This window comes from Podarcis bocagei (assembly GCF_964188305.1).
Source record: "Podarcis bocagei genome assembly, chromosome: 3".
NCBI lineage: Eukaryota > Metazoa > Chordata > Lepidosauria > Squamata > Lacertidae > Podarcis > Podarcis bocagei.
The window spans coordinates 103,289,590-103,310,357 of record NC_138127.1 but is presented as its reverse complement, the minus strand read 5'-3'; the positions used below and the strand labels follow the sequence as shown (position 1 = coordinate 103,310,357).

Here is a 20,768-nt window from a genome sequence, read left to right as displayed (position 1 = left end):
TGTTTTGTTTATCTATTTATTTAAAGCGTTTAAATTGAGTTAGCTACTGACAGAACAATATTGGAAAAAAAGAGTTGTGACACAACCGTACCTATAATAAATTACATTTCATTTCTTTCTGCTGCCTCTGATCAAAGGGCACAGTGCAGTGCAATGAAGCCAATCCACCTCTCTTCCCACTGCAGAACTGCACAATACCTGGTGCCTCCCTCCTCCCTCTGCATCTTTGGCAAGTGCCAGTGAGACTCTATTTTGAAGTTAGGAGAACAGTGATGCTCCACCACTGCTACACCACTGACTGCTACTGCCTTGCAAGTTGCAGCTATCATCTCCTCCTCCTCCTTCAAAACATGTTTATTATTTTACAGTCATTTACATTAAGATCACATAACATACAATTTACACCAGAATCTATTTATTTATCTTGGCGACTTCCCTTCCTTACATCAGTGATGGGCTAATTCTCCCTCCTCCCTGCTGCCTGCCCAACCTTATCTATTGACCTTAAACATATCTTACAATCTTTTACAAGGTGTGACTGTCTTCATGGCATGCACCAAATCTTGGGTTGGCAAAGGAGTGGAAGGTTGGGGCACCATCTGCCTGTCTCAGGAACCTGGAGGATTATTCCAAAGAACAGAGACTCTTGCAAAAACCAATGGATGACACATCTTTGGGTTGTTCTTCTTGGTATATGATGGAGCCTCCACCATGTTGACTTGATGTCAAAACATGCAGCACCGCCTAATGGGCCAAAAGCATTCTCCAATATAGTATCCTAGGGGCCAGGGACAAACAAATGGAAAGCAACGACCTCTGGCTCTCATACAATCCTTTCTCTTTGAAATTTCTATACTAAATCCTGCAGGGGGGAAAAATAGATTGGGGAAGAACTGAGAGTACGAAATAGAAATTCAGATATGCCTGCTTTAGTCATACAAAAAAAATATGTTTTGGTCATCATGATATTGTTATATACCTTGTCCTATTGATAATAGGAAATTGATTATCTTATTATAGGTCAGCTTGAATATTTTGTTGCAAGGCAGGGTTTATATACTTTACAAAAATAAAGAAATACAAAATAGATAAATAGAATAGTCCAGCGCAATCAGACATTGTGTCTTAAATTCACTTGTCCATATTTGCACATCAGTTCGCATTCCATTTTATAGAAATAATGAAAATTCACCAGGATTGTTGTTCCAATTTCTTTACAATTTGCCCTAATATACATGAGTTTGCAAAGCACCTCCCCCTGATATAATGAATTTTGTATGTTATTTTCACTAGTATATGCATTTATAAGCACACTTTAGTAAATATATTTTTGTATATAGTGCTTGGCTGAAATGCAAATACAAATTTCAACGGATGACTAATCTTTGCTTCTCAAATGATTTCAGATTGTGTTAATTTGGCAAGTTCACCTTTACATGCAAACTGAATCATATTGTCCTGCATCGCTAGACCTGAATTAACTCCAACTCAACTTGGTTTGAAGGAACGGAGTCCTGGGTGCATCTCAGGAAACCAAGTTCATTGATCAACTCCTATGCCCAAGGTCATTCTTAAGATTATTTTCATAATCTTAATTGATATATGCACATATCAAAGAACATTTAAACACATCTTACCTGGATCAACAAGCAGCAGCACTGAAAAGACGAGGACTGAGAAATGGTGGAGAGTCTTCATGGTTGGAAATTGGGCTGAAGTTCTGTGTTGACAAAAAATATGGAGTTGACTTAACTCCTGCCCCAATGGAAGTCTTAATTGCACTCCACTCATTTATGCTAGTTGAACAAAGTCCCATTAATTTTAATTGAATTTAAGCATTCAGTCTATACCATAAGGATATCCATGGAAAATAAAACCTATCTCTGAATTTTGTACTAAATCCAGCAGCTTTTTTTTTTTTTAGTAGAGCAGCATAAAGAGAAGCATATCTTTGTATGCAATAATGAAGTAGCTAAAAAAGATTCTGGAGATCATACTGAGCTTCATCTGTATGAAGGATGTGGCTCAATATAAGGCAGCTTTTAAAAATACAGGAAATTCACTTACCAGTCAGACCACTAGTCCATTTAGTTCAGCATTGCCTACAGTTTTTGCAATGAATCTCCAGGATGCCGGACAGTGGACAGCCCCAATACTAGTTGGAGATGCCAAGGGTTGAACCCACAACTCTCTGCATGCAAATCAGATGCTCTTGTCACTGAACTATGATCCTTACTGTGTTAAATATCATTTTACAAAATTCAGTGCCATCACATCTTTTATCTATTCCAGTAATCAGAAGCACATATGTGCATGAAATCTGTTTTCTGAATCCTTGTGAGTCATTATAGACAATACTCAGGTTGATGGACCAGTGATCTAATTCTGGATTGGCTACACCTATACATGCTCCTTTGATCAAGAAATTCAACATGATGGCTGCTGGTTGTGCATTTCCCATCTGCACGCTAGGAGCTATATCCATAGAACCCTTATTAGATCATCTGAGTGATGTCTATTGCCAGCTAGAGATGGCAAATGGGAACTGAGTTTAGCTGCAATCCTCCTCTGTTCTGCCCAGGGCAGCACATAGAGTTGAAGGATGGCCTTGCTGAACAATTTAAATATGACAGCTTTCTTTACTAGAAACCTTGAAACAAAGCAGATGTGCAGAGCACAAATTTAACTCCAATTATCCCCCACCTTCATTGTATCAATAGGCAATAAGTCAATGGAAGGAAATATGCTGTTTCAATCCTAATGCAAATATATTTCAAATGATTGTAATGAAATAGTTGCCTGCAGCTACTTACCAAAGAGATAGGACGCCTCTGTTGCTTTCCAATTTCGTTTCTTATGCTCTTCTTTAGTCTTTTAACTACGCTATTAATAGATGTGCCTCTTTGCCTAAACGATTTATGATTATCTGCTGGATCTTCCACCTGGGCAGTGCCCTCCAGATTTCTTAAACCATCATTATGCATTTGTGTTAGCAGATCAGAGCTAAATTTACCAAGAACGTAGCGTACCCACTAAGTACCATATGTCCTGCACCTGGTAGGAAGGTAAACAAGAACTGGACATTTAACCCCAGTCTCTCAACTTGCCTTGATAGGTCTTCTTTCTGTGAAAGGGCAAAATTTCATTTCTAATAAATACATCCAGTTATTTCATTCAACTGCCATCACCACCACCATCTGAAATGCAGCGTACATGCGACAGTTTACAAAAAATCCAATTGGCATTGAGATAACTGCTTTAACTAAATACTGAAAGAGCTAAAGCTAACTTTCCCATTGAGGAATGGATTGTCCTCTGATTGCTTTATGAGGTGCACATCTGATCTGCGCAACAACCCTGTGAGTTATATGAGGCTGAGTGGCAGTGACTGGCCCTATGTCACCCTGTGGGCTTCATATCAAGTGAGAATTTGAACCCTGGTCCTAGAACCATAGAGTTGGAAGGTACCCCAAAGGTCATCTAGTCCAAGCTCCTGCAATCTTCTTCTTCTTTAGTGATCACTCGTAGCTGAGTAAGATTGTCTTCCATATACACGGTTTTAACAATGAGTCCATAAGCGACTGTGGAGGCCAATTCTGAATCCTCACGACCTTCCACAGTTTGGACATTGGTTTCCGGGCGGGAGTTGATCACGGTGTGGATTTGCCAAGAGTGCCTTCCTCTTAGTACGTTTCTGCCTTGCGTCCTGAGTTTGAGTGTCTTCAAAGCCCATGACACCTTTGGTAAACTTGAACACTTGCAGGCCAGTGTTTCCCTGTTGTCTGTTTATACTACCTTTTTTAAAGATTTGCTTGAGACAGTCTTTAAACCTCATTTATTGACTACCAGCATTACGCTTTCAATTTTTCAGTTCAGAATAGAGTACTTGCTTTGGAAGAGGATCATCAGTCATCCACACAACATGACCAGTCCAACAAAATTGATGTTGAAGAGTCATTGCTTCAACACTGGTGATCTTTGCTTCTTCCAGTACACTGATACTGTTAGGATATTTCCGTTCCACCTTAAAAGGGAGCAGGCTTTGTAAGTCACAGAGTCTGCGCATGTCCTAGTCACAGGATGTTTATGTTTGCTGCTTCCTTTCGATTTCGCCAGTTGGCCAGAGATGCTGACACAGAACGGTCACGTTTTCTTTTGTTCTGTTCTACGCTAAATAAAGTCTGTAAATTATGCTCTTCTGCGGTGCAGCTTCCTGCCTGTGTTTCTGCTGATAAACATTGTGCACAAGCCTGGAATGTGGCAATCTGTTTCCAGAACGGCTTCGTGCCGCTAACTGTTGGATCTGCGTGACTACGGGAGGTTGATGGATGTCCGACAGCCGGCTTGGGCCATGTTGGACTATATCTCCCTGGCAGTTTCCCAACAACAAGGTTTCGGGCCCAGATTCACAGCACCTACAGGAGAGTAAAGCTGCAACAGACTGCGTTTGAGGTATGTTGGGGGAAAAGCGAAAGGAAGGGACGCTTTTCTGTTTTACCTCGGCAAGGAGCCTTTGAACTCCGGCAAGGCTTAATTGGCCTGGGAGCTGCGCCAAAGAGGCTTCGTGATTAATGGGCTGCCAAGATAAGGAGTCTTTGAAGTTAAATAAAGACAGCCGGCTTGGGCCATGTTGGACTATATCTCCCTGGCAGTTTCCCAACAGATACTAGTTCGCCTGTCTTCCCAAGTGATGTGCAATACAGGAATCTCAACTAAAGCATCCAAGATGGCCACCCAACCTCTGCTTTAAAAACTTCAGTGAAGCAGTGTCCTCAACCTCCTGAGAGAGTCTGTTACACTGTCGACTTACTGCCATAAAGTTATTCTTGATGTTTAGCCGGAATCTCCTTTGATCTGGACTTGTTAAGCTTGTGGTTTTCTAAGGCCTCTACAACATTTTCACATGTACTGCTAGCAAGCCAGGTGTCCCCCATTTTATATTGGTGCATCTTGGTTATATTGGTTATTCCTTCCCTATATGTCCTCTCCCATCCCTCCTTTAGCTTTGAGAGTACTTAGTTGCACTTGAACTATCTGCAACAAGAACTCCATCCTTGTGAGACTGAGATTCATAGTTTCTCCACATTTTGAAGGTGCAATTTGCACAGGAGAAGCTTTTCATTCTGCCATTTCTGATCACAATAAGGCTCGCCCCTCCTTTATCTCTTTTGTGTCACCCATGGCCTCCTTAAAAGAGTTAAACATATCCCATTACTGCAACATTGGATAGATATGTCAATATCTGCTTTTTCAGCTTTCTAATGTGGCATGCAGTTCTCCACATTTCTGCACCAATTTACATTTTGTTAAAAAAAACTCTTGTGAAATTTCATCAGCGTCTTAGTGCAAATTTCTCATCATAAGCACACATTTGCCAGTGGTTTAATCTAACAAACAGAATTGTCCCAATGCATAGGCACTGACTCCAAGGGGCAGATTCAGTTTCTTACAATTTTCAGAGGGCATTTGGCGCTGCCCCTGGCTACTCAGGATGTTGTGCACACGATGTCAGGTTGTTGCGGGGTGCTGTGTCACCCCCTGCCATTCCTCTGGAGAAGCTGGCACCTCTACCCTAATAGAATGCATATTGATTTGTTTGCATGCTGCTTACATAAATATATTCATTTTCTGCACACTTTCTGCCTTGTTGCAAATGTTTAATTGGAGAAGTGTGGTGTAAAATTTGGAGGGTTGGCTATTTCAAAAGATGGATCTGTTTTGGTTCTTGTATTGTTTCAGAAAGTGCAAAATTGGTTCAATTTTATTTTATTTCTTGGTTGTTTGGTTGGTTTACGTTTGTATACTGCTCTTCAGCATTCATTTTTAAAGTTTGTGTTGGTACCATCGCCACATATTCCCCAGTAAAGTTGGGGCCCACAATCTATCTCCCCCCCCAAAAAAATATTCCTCCAGGTTTATCACACAGTTGTAGAAATCAAATGCTGACATATATGTGATATGCCCAATTCATTCCCTAGAAAAAGGGGAGTTATTTCAAGTTTCTTTTCTTCCAGCACTTGGACCATCTGTACACGATCACATTACCAGTTGCAGCCATGTTCATTGCAAGCAGAGATTTGAAGACCTCTATATGGTGGCAAAAAGGGGGGCATTTTTATAGGTTTGGGGAGGCAGCAGTGCATCCTTTGACCACCACACACTCCCCCATAATTTTGCCGGGGCTCATAACAGTTGGTCTCTTGGCATTGCCCTCCTGCTATATCACACTCCACTGCAGTAAATACCCAGGAGAATCCTGTAGAAAAGAAAAGAAAAAGTGGTAGACAAATTCTGAGAAGGCATTTGCCTTAAAACACAAAGACCAATCCATGGATGGAGACGGGGTCATGCTGGCTCCCAGTCACTTTCTGCATGCTGCCTCACCTGCTCAGTCCATGACCTCCCATGTTTTGAGTGACAGATATCTCTGGTGCCCTGCTACTCACATTCCATGGAATATGAGTGAAACGTCAGGTCCATTTGAGGATCCTAATCATTCTAAATCATTTGAGGAAATAGTAGCATGCTCCAAGCAAAGAGAAATTTATGTTCCGTGTGTGTGTGTGTGTGTGTGTGTGTGTGTGTGTGTGTGTGTGTAAAGAAATAAGTCCAAGGGTATTTCCAAGTTGATTAGTTGGAAAGGAGGGAAAGCAACAGACAGGAAACATTTCCAGGAACTTTGATTCTTTTGCCAGTTCTATTTCTTTCAGCATGGGAAACCCAGCCAGATGGGTGGGGTATAAATAATAAAATTATTATTGTTATTAAATTGAATCTGACTGTGCTCATTCATGCACCAAGTGTATCCAGCTTAGATTATTGTAACAGACTTAGTGAAGAGGGTTTGCAACCAGTTTGTTGCCTGAAAATATAAGTCAAGTGTTATTTCTGCAGCAGTGATAGTCATTTTGCATCTAGACATAGGTAGGTAAAGGTGAACTATGTAACCCACTCAAACTGCTTAACTCAGTGTTTGTTCCTAGCAGATTAGTGCTAGGTACAATCCAGATCAGTTCATGTAGAATCTTTCCCCACTGCCATTTCCAGATCTCAGCAGCAGTGAGCCTTGGAGTGGTGTTTCAATGGTAAACTGGACATATCACCAAGCCTATGATCTAAGACGCATGTTTCCACTCAAATGCCCAACTTCATGCCAGATGCAATGGCTCATCCAGTCAGGGGTACCAACTTGAATAAAATATGAGGGGGGCAGGTAAACCCCACCCCACATAATCAATCACATCACATGGCACATGTACAACACTTGAATGGCAATGCTCAACATTGCGGGGGCATGGCCACTTCAAATATTTCATTATGGGAGTCAAAGGGACCTCGGCCCCTAGAACTGGCTCCTCAGTCCCTACGATTGGCTCCTATGCATCCAGTTCTAGAATTCCAATTTCACTGATACTTTGGAAGATTTGAATTACCAGATAGTTAAAATGTATTGCTGCCCACGGAAAGAGCCAGTTCCTGTCACCCACCTGCAAAACGAATTTCACCTAGTAGTAAAGGTAAGTACCTTTTAAAAATACCTAGTAGTATGACCATTGAATAACAGAATCTCCTGCTAAATGGGAGGGATTGTCCCATTATTTTAACAGGGCATCCAGTGCATGTTTTCTGTTAGGGTTCCTAATGGGCATCACAATGATTCTGAATCACAGGCTGCATAGGCCTGAGGTTCATGGTTTCACTGCGTTTCTCAACTTGCCATTCAAATATTTGACACTTTTCATTCTGCCACATCTGCACACAACAATATTTGGGCAAAACTTATCCTATTGTCTCTGTGTCAGGGTGAGGGTTTCGCAGAAACAGAAATCGCACCATTTTGATAGGGACTTTTCCAGACCCTCCAAGTGTCCCTGTTTTCCAGGAACAGTACTGGATTTACCTTTTTCTGATTTGATTCTGAAATGTTCCGCTTTTCCTTAGGACGTCCCTATTATCATTGAAAAAATGTTGGAGGATATAGAGTCATGCAACCCCTGAACCAAGAAGATAAGTAACTATACAGTGGTACCTCGGGTTACATACGCTTCAGGTTACATACGCTTCAGGTTACACACTCCGCTAACCCAGAAATAGTGCTTCAGATTAAGAACTTTGCTTCAGGATAAGAACAGAAATCATGCTCAGGCAGCAGCAGGAGGCCCCATTAGCTAAAGTGGTGCTTCAGGTTAAGAACAGTTTTAGGTTAAGAACGGACCTCCGGAACAAATTAAGTACTTAACCTGAGGTACAACTGTACAACCTTTAGAAGACATCTGAAGGCAGCCTTGTACAGGGAAGTTTTTTTAATGTTTTATTATGTTTTTATATATGTTGGAAGCTGTCCAGAGTGGCTGGGACAACCCGGCCAGATATGTGGGGTATCATCATCATCATGGAATAGGATGTCCCTATTTTCATCAGAGAAATGTTGGACGGCATGCTTTTCTCTGAAAGGTTTACTTTGACCTGCCAGGATTAGTCTTGGCCTGCAGAGTTCCTTGTCTCAAATAAAGGGGGTCAGCTGAATATTCCAACCTGAATATTATCTCTGATCAATAAAGAGATCTGGCTTTTCTGAAATCCTGGCTATTTCATAAGCCAGCTATACCATAGAAATGTGTGTAATGAAGCCCCAAAACCCTTATTTTGTTAAAAGAAAAGCTGATTTAGGGTGAGGCTGATTTCTACCACAGCCATGGTGGTGGAGAAGCTGACGGTTCCTTTCCTGTTCTTGCCACTTCTCCTCTTCTTCATGTTGTTGTTGTTTAGCCGTTTAGTCGTGTCCGACTCTTCGTGACCTCACGGACCAGAGCATGCCAGGCACTCCTGTGTTCCACTGCCTCCCACAGTTTGGTCAAACTCATGTTAGTGGCTTCGAGAACACTGTCCAACCATCTTGCCCTCTGTTGTCCCCTTCTCCTTGTGCCCTCCATCTTTCCCAACATCACAGTCTTTTCCAGGGAGTCTTCTCTTCTCATGAGGTGGCCAAAGTATTGGACCCTCAGCTTCACAATCTGTCCTTCCAGTGAGCACTCAGGGCTGATTACCTTAAGAATGGATAGGTTTGATCTTCTTGCAGCCTGTGGGACTCTCAAGAGTCTCCTCCAGCACTATAATTCAAAAGCATCAATTCTTCGGCGATCAGCCTTCTTTATGGTCCATACATCACTACTGGGAAAACCATGGCTTTAACTATACTGACCTTTGTAGGCAAGGTGATGTCTCTGCTTTTTAAGATGCCCCAAATCCCCAAGGCTTCCAACAGTTTATGTGAAAGCCAGTGTTTCATATTGCCAGCCAATCACAAAATACAACATTTAAACAATATGACTGAAGAATTCAGAATCAACAAATTTTATTGACCAAATTTAGTTAAGGGGACATTTACTGAATTCTGCTACTACTTTGAAAACAAATACAGAGAATTTGATATTTTGATTGCTGCATAGACCACAACTATATGCCAGCTGTCAGATACAGTCAACTGCTGTCTGAAAAGATAGGAGTATAGCATCTAGATCAAGGGAAGTAATAGTGCCACTGTATTCTGCTCTGGTCAGACCTCACCTGGAGTACTGTGTCCAGTTCTGGGCACCACAGTTCAAGAAGGACACTGACAAACTGGAATGTGTCCAGAGGAGGGCAACCAAAATGGTCAAAGGCCTGGAAACAATGCCTTATGAGGAACGGCTAAGGGAGCTGGGCATGTTTAGCCTGGAGAAGAGGAGGTTAAGGGGTAATATGATAGCCATGTTCAAATATATAAAAGAATGTCATATAGAGGAGGGAGAAAGGTTGTTTTCTGCTGCTCCAGAGAAGCGTACATGGAGCAATGGATCGAAACTACAAGAAAGAAGATTCCACCTAAACATTAGGAAGAACTTCCTGACAGCAAGAGCTGTTCGACAGTGGAATTTGCTGCCAAAAAGTGTGGTGGAGTCTCCTACTTTGGAGGTCTTTAAGCAGAGGCTTGACAACCATATGTCAGGAGTGCTCTGATGGTGTTTCCTGCTTGGCAGGGGGTTGGACTCGATGGCCCTTGTGGTCTATTCCAACTCTATGATTCTATGATTCTAAGAAGTCCAGTTCTGGAGGCTGCATAATGCCTGCTGTCAGATGCTTGACCCTTATGACCAAATCTTCCAATATGAGATGTTTATGTCAAATGTCAGTTAACCAGCAAATGTTAAGAAGATTCTTCCAGATTATTCATAACAGCAATGGAGGTTTCTCAGGTTTCTTTGATTCTGGTATTTCCCCCCTAATGCTGCAATATTAGCTACATCTACCTTCATTGCAAGCTGAGATTTGAGCTCCTCTAGATTTTGGGGTTGGCAAAGCCGCCCCACAATTTGCTGCTATTGAGAGCCCTGAAGTTGATTCAAGCAAATACCTATACAGAATAGGTCTTGCACAAAGACATATGCTTCAAGTCTATCTTAGTATTTTTCTACTTTGTGGGTAGACAACAGACTATTGTATACATATGACACATTCCTCCATAATAACTAGAGGGCCAATCGCATTCACGTGGTTTGCATTGTCCTTTGGCTTGATAACAGTGCTTTTCATTCGTAATGGTAGAGAATCCTGTAGAAAGCAACAAATATGACAAATGATTTCTGAGTAGGCATACTACACATTTGCCAGAAGACACGAAGCCCGGCCCATGAATGGGGACCCATACGTGCATTCAGGTGATGTTTCCAATGTCCTGGTGGGTTTTGCCCCAGCTGGTCAGTCCCTGACCTCCTCTGTTTTAAGTGATGAAGATCTACAGTGGCCTGTTACTCACATTCACTTGAATGTTGGGGAGGAGGGAATTTCATATATTTGAGGACCCTGATGGTCCTCAACCAGTAGTGGTGTTAAGCAGCACCTTCTTCCACCAAGAAAACAGAAGTGAATGCTCCAGATATTGGTTTCTCTCTCTCTCTCTCTCTCTCTCTCTCTCTCTCTCTCTCTCTCTCTCTCTGTGTGTGTGTGTGTGTGTGTACCTTGCAGAAATGAAGAAAGACTTTGGGTGAATTTGTATGTTCAGGGTTCCAAAGGGTTGGGCCATAATAATAATAATAATAATAATAATAATAATAATAATAATAATTTATTATTTATACCCCACCCATCTGGCTGGGTTTCCCCAGCGCACTCTGGGCAGCTTCCAGCAAAGTATTAAAACACAGTGGTCTGTTAAACATTAAAAGCTTCCCAAAACAGGGCTGCCTTCAGATGTCTACTAAAGAATTTGGTCATCTTCCTGCTATACCAGTCCTATTTATTTATTTATTTATTTATTTATTTATTTATTTATTTATTTATTTATATATATTATTTTTTACATGTCTCTGAATCATCTACCCCCATAAGTCCATCATTCCATGCTGTCAAGGAGCTCTCAATGAGCCATGTCATCCACAGGGCAGGCTCACACAGAGAAAGCACGGGATGCAATTAGTGTTTTATTAGTGGAAAACAACAATACAGCAATGTCCCTGGTTCATCGTAACTCAATGAAGGCATTGCTGAAACTAAGCTCTAGGTATGCCTTTTCCCTCTAGCTTCTCACTCTGGATCCCACCAAGCAGGTGAAGGTTGCATTGAGGGGGGTGAGCTGCTTCTCTGCACTCATCTGGCTCATTGCTTCAAGCAGTAGGTCAGAGTAGGAGGAAAGTCAGAGAGTCAGCAGGACTGAGAGAGTCTGTGTGCATGCTGTGACTCTCAGCTTCTAATCCTGTCCTGGAAGACCCTCCTTCTCCTGACCCCCCTTGACTGCTCAAGTCTCCTGCTTGTCCCCTCTGCTGACTCATCCTCAGTGTCCCACCACCAGGCTCTGGGCTCTAAGATGTCATCTTTGGAACCCTCCCTGTGGGGCTATTGAGAGGCAGGTTCCCAGCAGTCTTTTTCATCCTGCCAGACACATGCATATCTTACCTGGATCAGCCAGCAGAAGTATCAGGGAGAGGAACACCGAGAGACTGAAGAAAGAGTTCATGGTGGAACATTTGTTGAAAAATCTGTTGTGGGTGGAAGAGAGGAGCTGGTTTAACCCTTCATCCACATGTGGTACCCTTGAGTGAATCTTTCTCATTGATTTGGATATCCCCCCCTCTACCTTTCTGGTTTACAATGAATGGTTGTTGAAAGAGACATAAAATATATATACTTTAGATATTGTACTTATTTATACCTACAGTTTCCTGCCAACCTAGCAGTTCGAAAGCATGTCAAAGTGCAAGTAGATAAATTAGTACCGCTCTGGCGGGAAGATAAACGGCATTTCCGTGTGCTGCTCTAGTTCACCAGAAGCGGCTTAGTCATGCTGGCCACATGACCCAGAAGCTGTATGCCAGCTCCCTCGGCCAATAAAGCAAGATGAGCGCCGCAACCCCAGAGTCGGCCATGACTGGACCTAATGGTCAGGGGTCCCTTTACCTTTATACCTACAGTTACATACCAAAGAAATGGAAAGCCTCTGTTCCTTTTGACTTAACTTCCTTCCTTGTGCTCTTCTTCAGCGTTTTAATCTCACTGTTACATGGCATCCCTCTTTGACCGAACTGTTTATATTGATCTGGAGAACCTGCCTGACTGTGGACTTCAAACCCAAAACACGGAACATGACGAACAACTAGATAAACCCACTTTTCTTCAATAATCATTATATGAGATCAGAATCAATGTTCCCTCTTAAGTACCTTACAACCTACAACTTGGAGGCACTTAAGGAACTTGCTTAAAACAATTTTGTTTCAGCAGTGTAATCAGGCATTTAGCAGTTACATGTGTTTTATCTCATTTTAGGTACACTTGGTTATAATTATCTTTTGAACGTTTATTATGATCTGAAGGATCTTCCAACTGGGCAGTCCCTCTGGATTGTGATCTCACATAAAAAATGAGGAATACTGCAGAGTAGGTAGAGGCAGCGTTGCTAATCTCCCTTAATTTATTTCATTACTTCCTCACCGGAACTCGGACCATTTTCTGTTAACGTTTCTTTTTGAATTAGTATGTTATCCTGGATTATACCGGACTGTTACAGATTTTCTTTATTTACTGTAGATATCACATGACTGACTGTCTTCAAGTTTTAAAGCGTAGTTGTTGTTGTTGTTGTTGTTGTTGTTGTTAACCTTGCAAATCTGTTGTAGTAATTAATCTTATATGTTTGGCATTTATAGAAACATTATTTCCAGAGTGTGTAATGAGAATGCATGGTTTCCTCAAGTATTCTCCATGTGTTCATTGGAATGGTTTTACATTGCTTGTTTTAATGCTTTAGCTGTAGCAATAATAATAAAAATGAGGAACCATGATGTGCATCTGTATTGTTGCACTATTTCTTAAACCTATCTGTGGCAATCACACAGGGTCCCCGGACGTTTGACGGTCTATTGATCCCTGTGCCACCACTGTGATTGCCTCTTCGCTGCCACCAACCTGTTTCCCTCGGGTACACACGGAGTCCAGACAGTTGTTAACATTAACAAATAATCAAGTTTATTTTTTAGGCATGAACAAGTTTATGGTTTCAGTTAATTTTTCTTGGCAGTTTCTTAATCTTAGTTTCTTTACTGATTTATTCATTCCTAACAACTTCAAACTGATTATCTCAACTATCTATCTGACTCCACCTAACAGTTCCTCTCACTCTCTCACAACACAACTTGTCCAACCCACAGACATATCCTCCCTCTTCCTTCTCCAACTCCAAACTCCCAGCTAACTTCCACACAACTCCAACCCTAACTCTAACTCCTCCCCTTGGGTTCCCACTGGCCAATCACTTCACACTCATTGAACCCTTTCCTTATGACCCACCTAGGAGGCAAATGCCACACTATCATTATGTATATTTTTAGCAGATCAGAGCTATGCACAAACAATATCATGTAGCATCTTTCCCGCAGTCATTTCCAGACCCCATTTTCCATGTTTACGCCAATGACAAAAGGAATTGGAGTGGTATGTACTATGGATTTATAAAAGCAGGGAAAGCAAACTTTATCCACTTCAAGTATTGCCAGCTCCCCAACTGAAAAAGGGGTGTTTCCATCCACTCACCACATCTGCATTGCAGCTGCAAAAGAAAAGACTCTCAGCACCTCTGATGATCTCCCATTTTTATAATTTCTTCTGCATTTCTTAAATTCATATTTTCTTTAAGTATCATAACTAACGTCATCCTTTTCATTCAATAATGCAATAATTCAAATTATTCCCCCTACAAAACTTCCTGCAAACCTACAGATGTAATCTGGTCATCACAATTACTTTTCAAATAGTCCATAAATTTATGCCAATCTTTTGTGAATTTCTGGTCCCGCCGGTTTCGAATTCTTCCCGTTAATCTAGTTCTGCATAGTCCATCAGTTTCATCCTCCAATCTTCTTTTGTCGGTAATTCTTCTTGCTTCCACTTTTGTGCCAATAATATTCTTGCTGCCGTCATTGCACACAAAAACAGTTTACAATCATTTCTATTTATATCATCCCCTACAATGCCTAGTAAAAAAAAAAATCTTCTATCTTAGCTAGGGATGGGTCTCAACCCATAGTCTCGGCTTGTTTAATGTCCATGATTCTCACCATGACAGCTCAGTACATGACCAACTGTTCTGGGAACAGTATCTATAAATTTCACCACTTCTTCATGACTTGAACATGTATGTAGCCAGTCTTTGTGAGGGTAGCTGAATGCACTGACTACTACAACATTTCCTCTTTTGGATGGTTCCTTGATTTCATATACTGATTTCCACAATTCAAAAAATGCCTGAGCATTTTGATTGGGAGATCATAGCATGTCCCCATTACTAAATTTCTCTCGGTGCCCAGGAGATTTCTAGCTTGCTGGACCCAATGCTTTCTTTGTGGTACAGATCAACACTGCCTCCAATACATACTTTATAGAGAGTTTAAAATGAAATATAACCGTGTCCTACTGTGTCTCTTCATTCTATCCATTTCAATTGTGCCTACTATATCAATGTTGTCCTCTAAGAACAAGCATTCCAGTTTGCCCATCTTGGCTCAAAGGCTTCTAGCAAAGTTTCTTGCCTCAAAGAGAAGAGTCTGTGTGGTCTCATCTGTAACTACTCCATTTGAAGATAGCTCCTCTCATCAATTTACAGATCTAGTTTTCTTAAACCATACCCCTATTTCAGGAGCCAGCTAAACCACCAAAATCGATATCATGAAACTCTTGTTTTGTCATAAGAAAACCCCAAGAAGGATACATGTGGTCATCTAGGCAGAACCGATCTTGCACAAACACACATGACACATTGTTAAAAGAAATCTTAGTATACCCCCCTCCAAATTGTGGAGCCTCTGTCTATATGATCTCCTGTCAAAATTTGCAACAGACCAGAATATGGTAATTACAGCTCCCAATGTGATAGAAGAAGAAGAAGAGTTTGGATTTGATATCCCTTTAAGGAGTCTCAAAGCGGCTAACATTCTCCTTTCCCTTCCTCCCCCACAACAAACACTCTGTGAGGTTAGTGAGGCTGAGAGACTTCAAAGAAGTGTGACTGGCCCAAGGTCACCCAGCAGCTGCATGTGGAGGAGCGGAGACGTGAACCCAGTTCACCAGATTACGAGACTACCGCTCTTAACCACTACACCACACTGAAAATTCCTGAAAAATTGTCTGGAGGAGGCATGCCACATACTAGGCTGAACTCATGAAGCCCAATTCACAAATGAGGACAGGGGCGTGCATGGAAGCCATGCTCTCAAAGTCCCCATGCATGTTGCCCACATGCTCAGTCCATGACCTTCCCTATTTTGAAGGTCAACACCCACCCACCCACCCACACAATTTGAAAGGCCATAGATTGCTTAATTAACCAGAGCCAAAGTCTTGTAAATATTCCCATAAATTCTTCATTTCATACATTGCTTACCTAGACCACCCAGTAACAGTTTCAGGGAGAAGAGAACTGGGAGACTGGAGAAGGTCTTCATGGTGGGAGTTTGACTGAAAAAGCTGTTTTTAACAGAAGGCACACAGTTGACTTAACCCTTGCTTCAACTGTGGTACTGTCAAGTGTAGCTATCTCCAGACAGGGAGGGGGACTGCTCAGGTTTGTTTGTTTTAAGGTTGCTTTCCTTTAAGCCTTCTCTGAAATGAGTGCTTTGTTGTAGCACTTTGTAATGTTACAGGGAAACAGGCAGAGGGACTTCTCCCATCAGATGTCAAGTAGATAAATAATTATACCACTTTTAGAAGACACCTGAAGGCAGCCTTATATCGGGAAGTTCTTAATATTTAACGTTTATTAGAGATGCTAGACAGCATCTTAAAAAGTAGAGACATCACCTTGCCGACAAAGATCCATATAGTAAAAGCTATGGTTTCCCCAGTAGTGATGTATGGAAGTGAAAGCTGGACCATAAAGAAAGCTGATCGCCAAAGAATTGATGCTTTTGAATTATGGTGCTGGAGGAGACCCTTGAGAGTCCCATGGACTGCAAGAAGATCAAACCTCTCCATTCTGAAGGAAATCAGCCCTGAGTGCTCACTGGATGGACAGATCGTGAAGCTGAGGCTCCAAGACTTTGGCCACCTCATGAGAAGAGAAGACTCCCTGGAAAAGACCCTGATGTTGGGAAAGACTGAGGGCACAAGGAGAAGGGGACGACAGAGGACGAGTTGGTTGAATAGTGTTCTCGAAGCTACCAGCATGAGTTTGACCAAACTGAGGGAGGCAGTGGAAGACAGAAGTGCCTGGCGTGCTCTGGTTCATGGGGTCATGAAGAGCTGGACACGACTAAATGACTAAACAACAACAACAACAAGGGACGTGGGTGGCACTGTGGGTTAAACCACAGAGCCTAGGACTTGCCGATCAGAAGGTCGGCAGTTTGAATCTCCACGACTGGGTGAGCTCCCGTTGCTAGGTCCCTTCTTCTGCCAACCTAGCAGTTCAAAAGCACGTCAAAGTGCAAGTAGATACCTTCCGGTGGGAAGGTAAACAGCGTTTCCGTGCACTGCTCTGGTTCACCAGAAGCGGCTTAGTCATGCTGGCCACATGACCTAGAAGCTGTACACCAGCTCCCTTGGCCTTTAAAGCGAGATGAGCACCGCAACCCCAGAGTCGGTCACGACTGGACCAAATGGTGAGGGGTCCCTTTACCCTTTACCTCTACCTATGTTTTTAAATGTGTTAGAAGCCACCCAGCCAGAGGGGCAGGGAATAAATAATAAAATTATTCTTATTCTTATTTTCCACTGTGATTTTTTTTGTAGAATTTGAAATCTACCCCAGAGCCGAAAACAATGGTGATAATGGTGACCCTGTTAATGCCTCATCCATTTCAGTGTGGCATGTTTACAAAATGACATGCTGAGATTTGAGCCATCAACTGAACACCTATAAGGAGTCTCAAAGCGGCTAACATTCTCCTTTCCCTTCCTCCCCCACAACAAACACTCTGTGAGGTGAGTAGGGCTGAGAGACTTCAAAGAAGTGTGACTAGCCCAAGGTCACCCAGCAGCTGCATGTGGAGAGCAGAGACGGAAACCCGGTTCCCCAGGTTACGAGACTGCCGCTCTTAACCACTACACCACACTGGCTCTCTTAGATGTTCTTCCACATCTAAGCTTCCTTTCCCAAGATGAGAAACAGATGCAGAAATAATTCAGAAACTTATAATGAAATAACTGTCTACAGCTGTTGTTATTATTATTAATCATAATTTCATTTCTATACTGCTACTTTATATTTTAAAGAGAGAGAAAATGAAAAAGCAGCTTACAACCTGGAAATGATTACAGTTTATGGACTCACGCCATGCAAGGGGTGGAGAAGGTGGATAGAGAGAAGTTGCTTTCCCTCTTGCAGAACCCAGGAGCCCCAGATCACCCAATGAAACTGAATTTTGGAAGATTCAAGATAGCCAAAAGGAAGGGATACTTTAAATGCATAGTTAAAATATGGAATTCACTATCACAAGTTGATGGACAGATTCATTTTGAAGATTCCCATGGAAAGGACCCTTGCATTTATGAATTCTAAGATGTAAACCCTACACCATGCATGGCCAAACCAGATGTTTTGGGACTACAATTCCCATCATCCCTGACCACTGGTCCTGTTAGCTAGGGATTATGGGAGCTGTAGTCCCAAAACATCTGGAGGGCCAAGTTTGGCCATGCCTGTCCTACACAAATCCAGAGTGGAGTCCCTAGGATGGTTAGATTCTGCCTTGTACGCCTCCTTGCAGCAACTCCTACAACCAAGCTGGTGCCAAACATATTGCTCTGCTTTCTTTTGGAGCACAATAGTGAGGCCAAGAGGGGAATCTTGTCGTCTGGGCAGCCCAGAACCTCCATACACTCCACCCAGGCTTGTGCCCTAGGGAGATCAGCAAAAACACAGGAAGTGGCCATTATGAATCATCAGTCTCTGCAGCCACAGCAGGTGCTGTGATTCTCCAAAGGTTTGACTTCACCCCCAGAGGTGCACATCATGGTCTCTCAAGACATATGGATGCCAACAACCCCTCTTCTGGTGAACCTAAAATCTGGGATGAGAAATAATCTTCATGAAGGTTAAGTATGGATTAGTCAGAGTAACACAATTTTTGGTGACCTCCAGATTAAACCATTGGACTATTTCACATTTGGTCTGCCTGTGGAGACTGTCTTACTCCTCAAAATATGGCCACTTAGCTGCTGACAGATGGTGGCAATGTGTCTCACTGGTAGTGGAAAAATGTGCTGGATTCTAGGTTTTTTCTGGGTTTACCTTAAAAAAAAACCCTATATGGTCTGGTTCCTGATCTAACCAATCAACTGCCCTGATGGTAGGTCCTATTCCCAGGCCATTATCCAACTGCATCCACCATTTTAAGTGAGGGTGGTGGGAACTGGGGTGAGGACCTCCTCAATTCTCCCCATTCCTCATTCCTGTGTGCAGGCAGGTAGGGTCTCAGCCAGCGTACCTGATGGAGCTGGCAGACAGCTGCCCTGGATACAGAATATAAATCAGAATATTTGGCCATATAAGTGACGAAAATATAGCATCCATCTGGATAAACAATAGTTTAGGGCACAGTACACTTGGACCTCAGTGGACGTATAAAAAAATAGGAATTATCTTGATTTGAAGGACATTGATTTTATTGCATTTGTATATTCATTTATATATATTTTTCTTACATGGCCTTCCCCAAAAGGTCCCAGGACAGGTTAGAACAATTGTATAATAAGAATTTGTGCCTTGGATGCTGATTTATCCAAATTTATCGTACATCTCTCTTTGTCTCAAATACTCAAGAAGGAAAATTAATCACAATGAACATACCGGTAGGTTTGGCAACATTTTCCTGTTCAGAAGCAAAAATTTGCTATCTGGATGTAGTGCATTAATAGCAATATGAAAGAGAAATATTGATGATTTTTGGATTTAATCAGTACATGTACCATTTTTACAAGAGTGATTTCAAACAGGAGATGGATCAGCACTGTCTTTTATGTTTTATGGAGGAAGGGAAATAGCAAGACATTGGTTGTTATTCTAAATTTACGTTGGGAATGTTCTTACCAGAATAAATGAATGATCCACTTCTTTTTTTCATAGGTGAGACCATTTGTGATACATACTTGTTTTCGAAGCTGATTGCATTTATATTTTTGAAACCCTGTTTTTAACATATCTTTTTAATTTATTACTGTATATTTTATATAAGTTGCTTAGAGGTTCTGATAACTGGATGGTACGTAAAACCTGTTATATTAAGAAACGAATGAATATGGAGTTGTAGTATAGAGCTTGGTTACAGTAATATGTCTATATTTCAAGTTTCCTGAAGCTAACAGCCACAGTCAAAGATCATCTAAATTCTACTCCTATAAGGTCACAAAATGTGCAAGGGATAATAGGGAAAAAGTGAAAGTGCCTCTGCATCAGGTAAATTTGAAATTTACAGCCAGCTATAATATAAGAGAGAACATGATGAAAATGGCTGATAGGTGGTACCTCACTCCTTCCAGATTATCAAGAATGTATAAAAAATTGCCGAATGCTTGTTGGAGATGTGGAGGAAATAACGGTGGCATGATCCACATGTGGTGTGTAAAATATTAAGATTTTTTGAGGAAAAATATATGATGAATTAAAAAAGATGATGGGGATAACTTTTACTAAAAAACTGGAGGCATTTCTATTAAGTATTATAGATAAAGAGATACCAAAAAAATCTAAGAGAGGTATTCTTGTATGCAACCGCAGTGGCTCGTATACTTGTGGCCAAGGGATGGATAGATCATGAGGCTCCAAAAATAACAGATTGGCAAATCAAATTACAAGAATTGGTGGAGACGACTCAATTGACTAGTAAACTCAGAGGAAACTCAAAGCAAAAATTTGCGGAAAAATGGGATGGTTATAGAAGATATGTTCAAAAATACAATAATAGTTTTGACTCTGTGCTAGCATTCGAGTGATAAAGGAACTAAAAAGAGGTGGATAACAATTAAGGATTTATTATGTTTTCAGAATGTATTAGAAAAAATATATAGAAAGGTTTATTGTTTTGTGTACATTCAAATGTAAGATAAAATATATGCAAAGGGACTTGACAGGAAGTCAAAGTTGAAGAAAAGATTTTGGAAGATAAAAGGGGGGCATATTTACTTTCATTATTATCATTTTGTGTGCGTGTGTGTGGGTGTGGGTGTCTGCACATATGTGTGTTGTTGTATGCAATGTTTGGGAGGAAATAAGATGGTAAATAACAAATAACAAACTAAATATC

The 20,768-nt window shown here is 41.4% G+C and overlaps 1 long non-coding RNA gene across 1 annotated transcript; it reads right to left on the bottom strand.

Annotated features, from left to right (window-relative positions):
- Window positions 1-9,966: 9,966 nt before the first annotated feature.
- Window positions 9,967-12,575, bottom strand: LOC308584208. The gene is made up of 3 exons (XR_014006641.1): window positions 12,455-12,575; window positions 11,932-12,014; window positions 9,967-10,590 (listed from the first exon to the last, which is right to left on the bottom strand). It is a non-coding gene; the product is annotated as an uncharacterized lncRNA (long non-coding RNA).
- Between the last annotated feature and the right edge of the window lie 8,193 nt (window positions 12,576-20,768).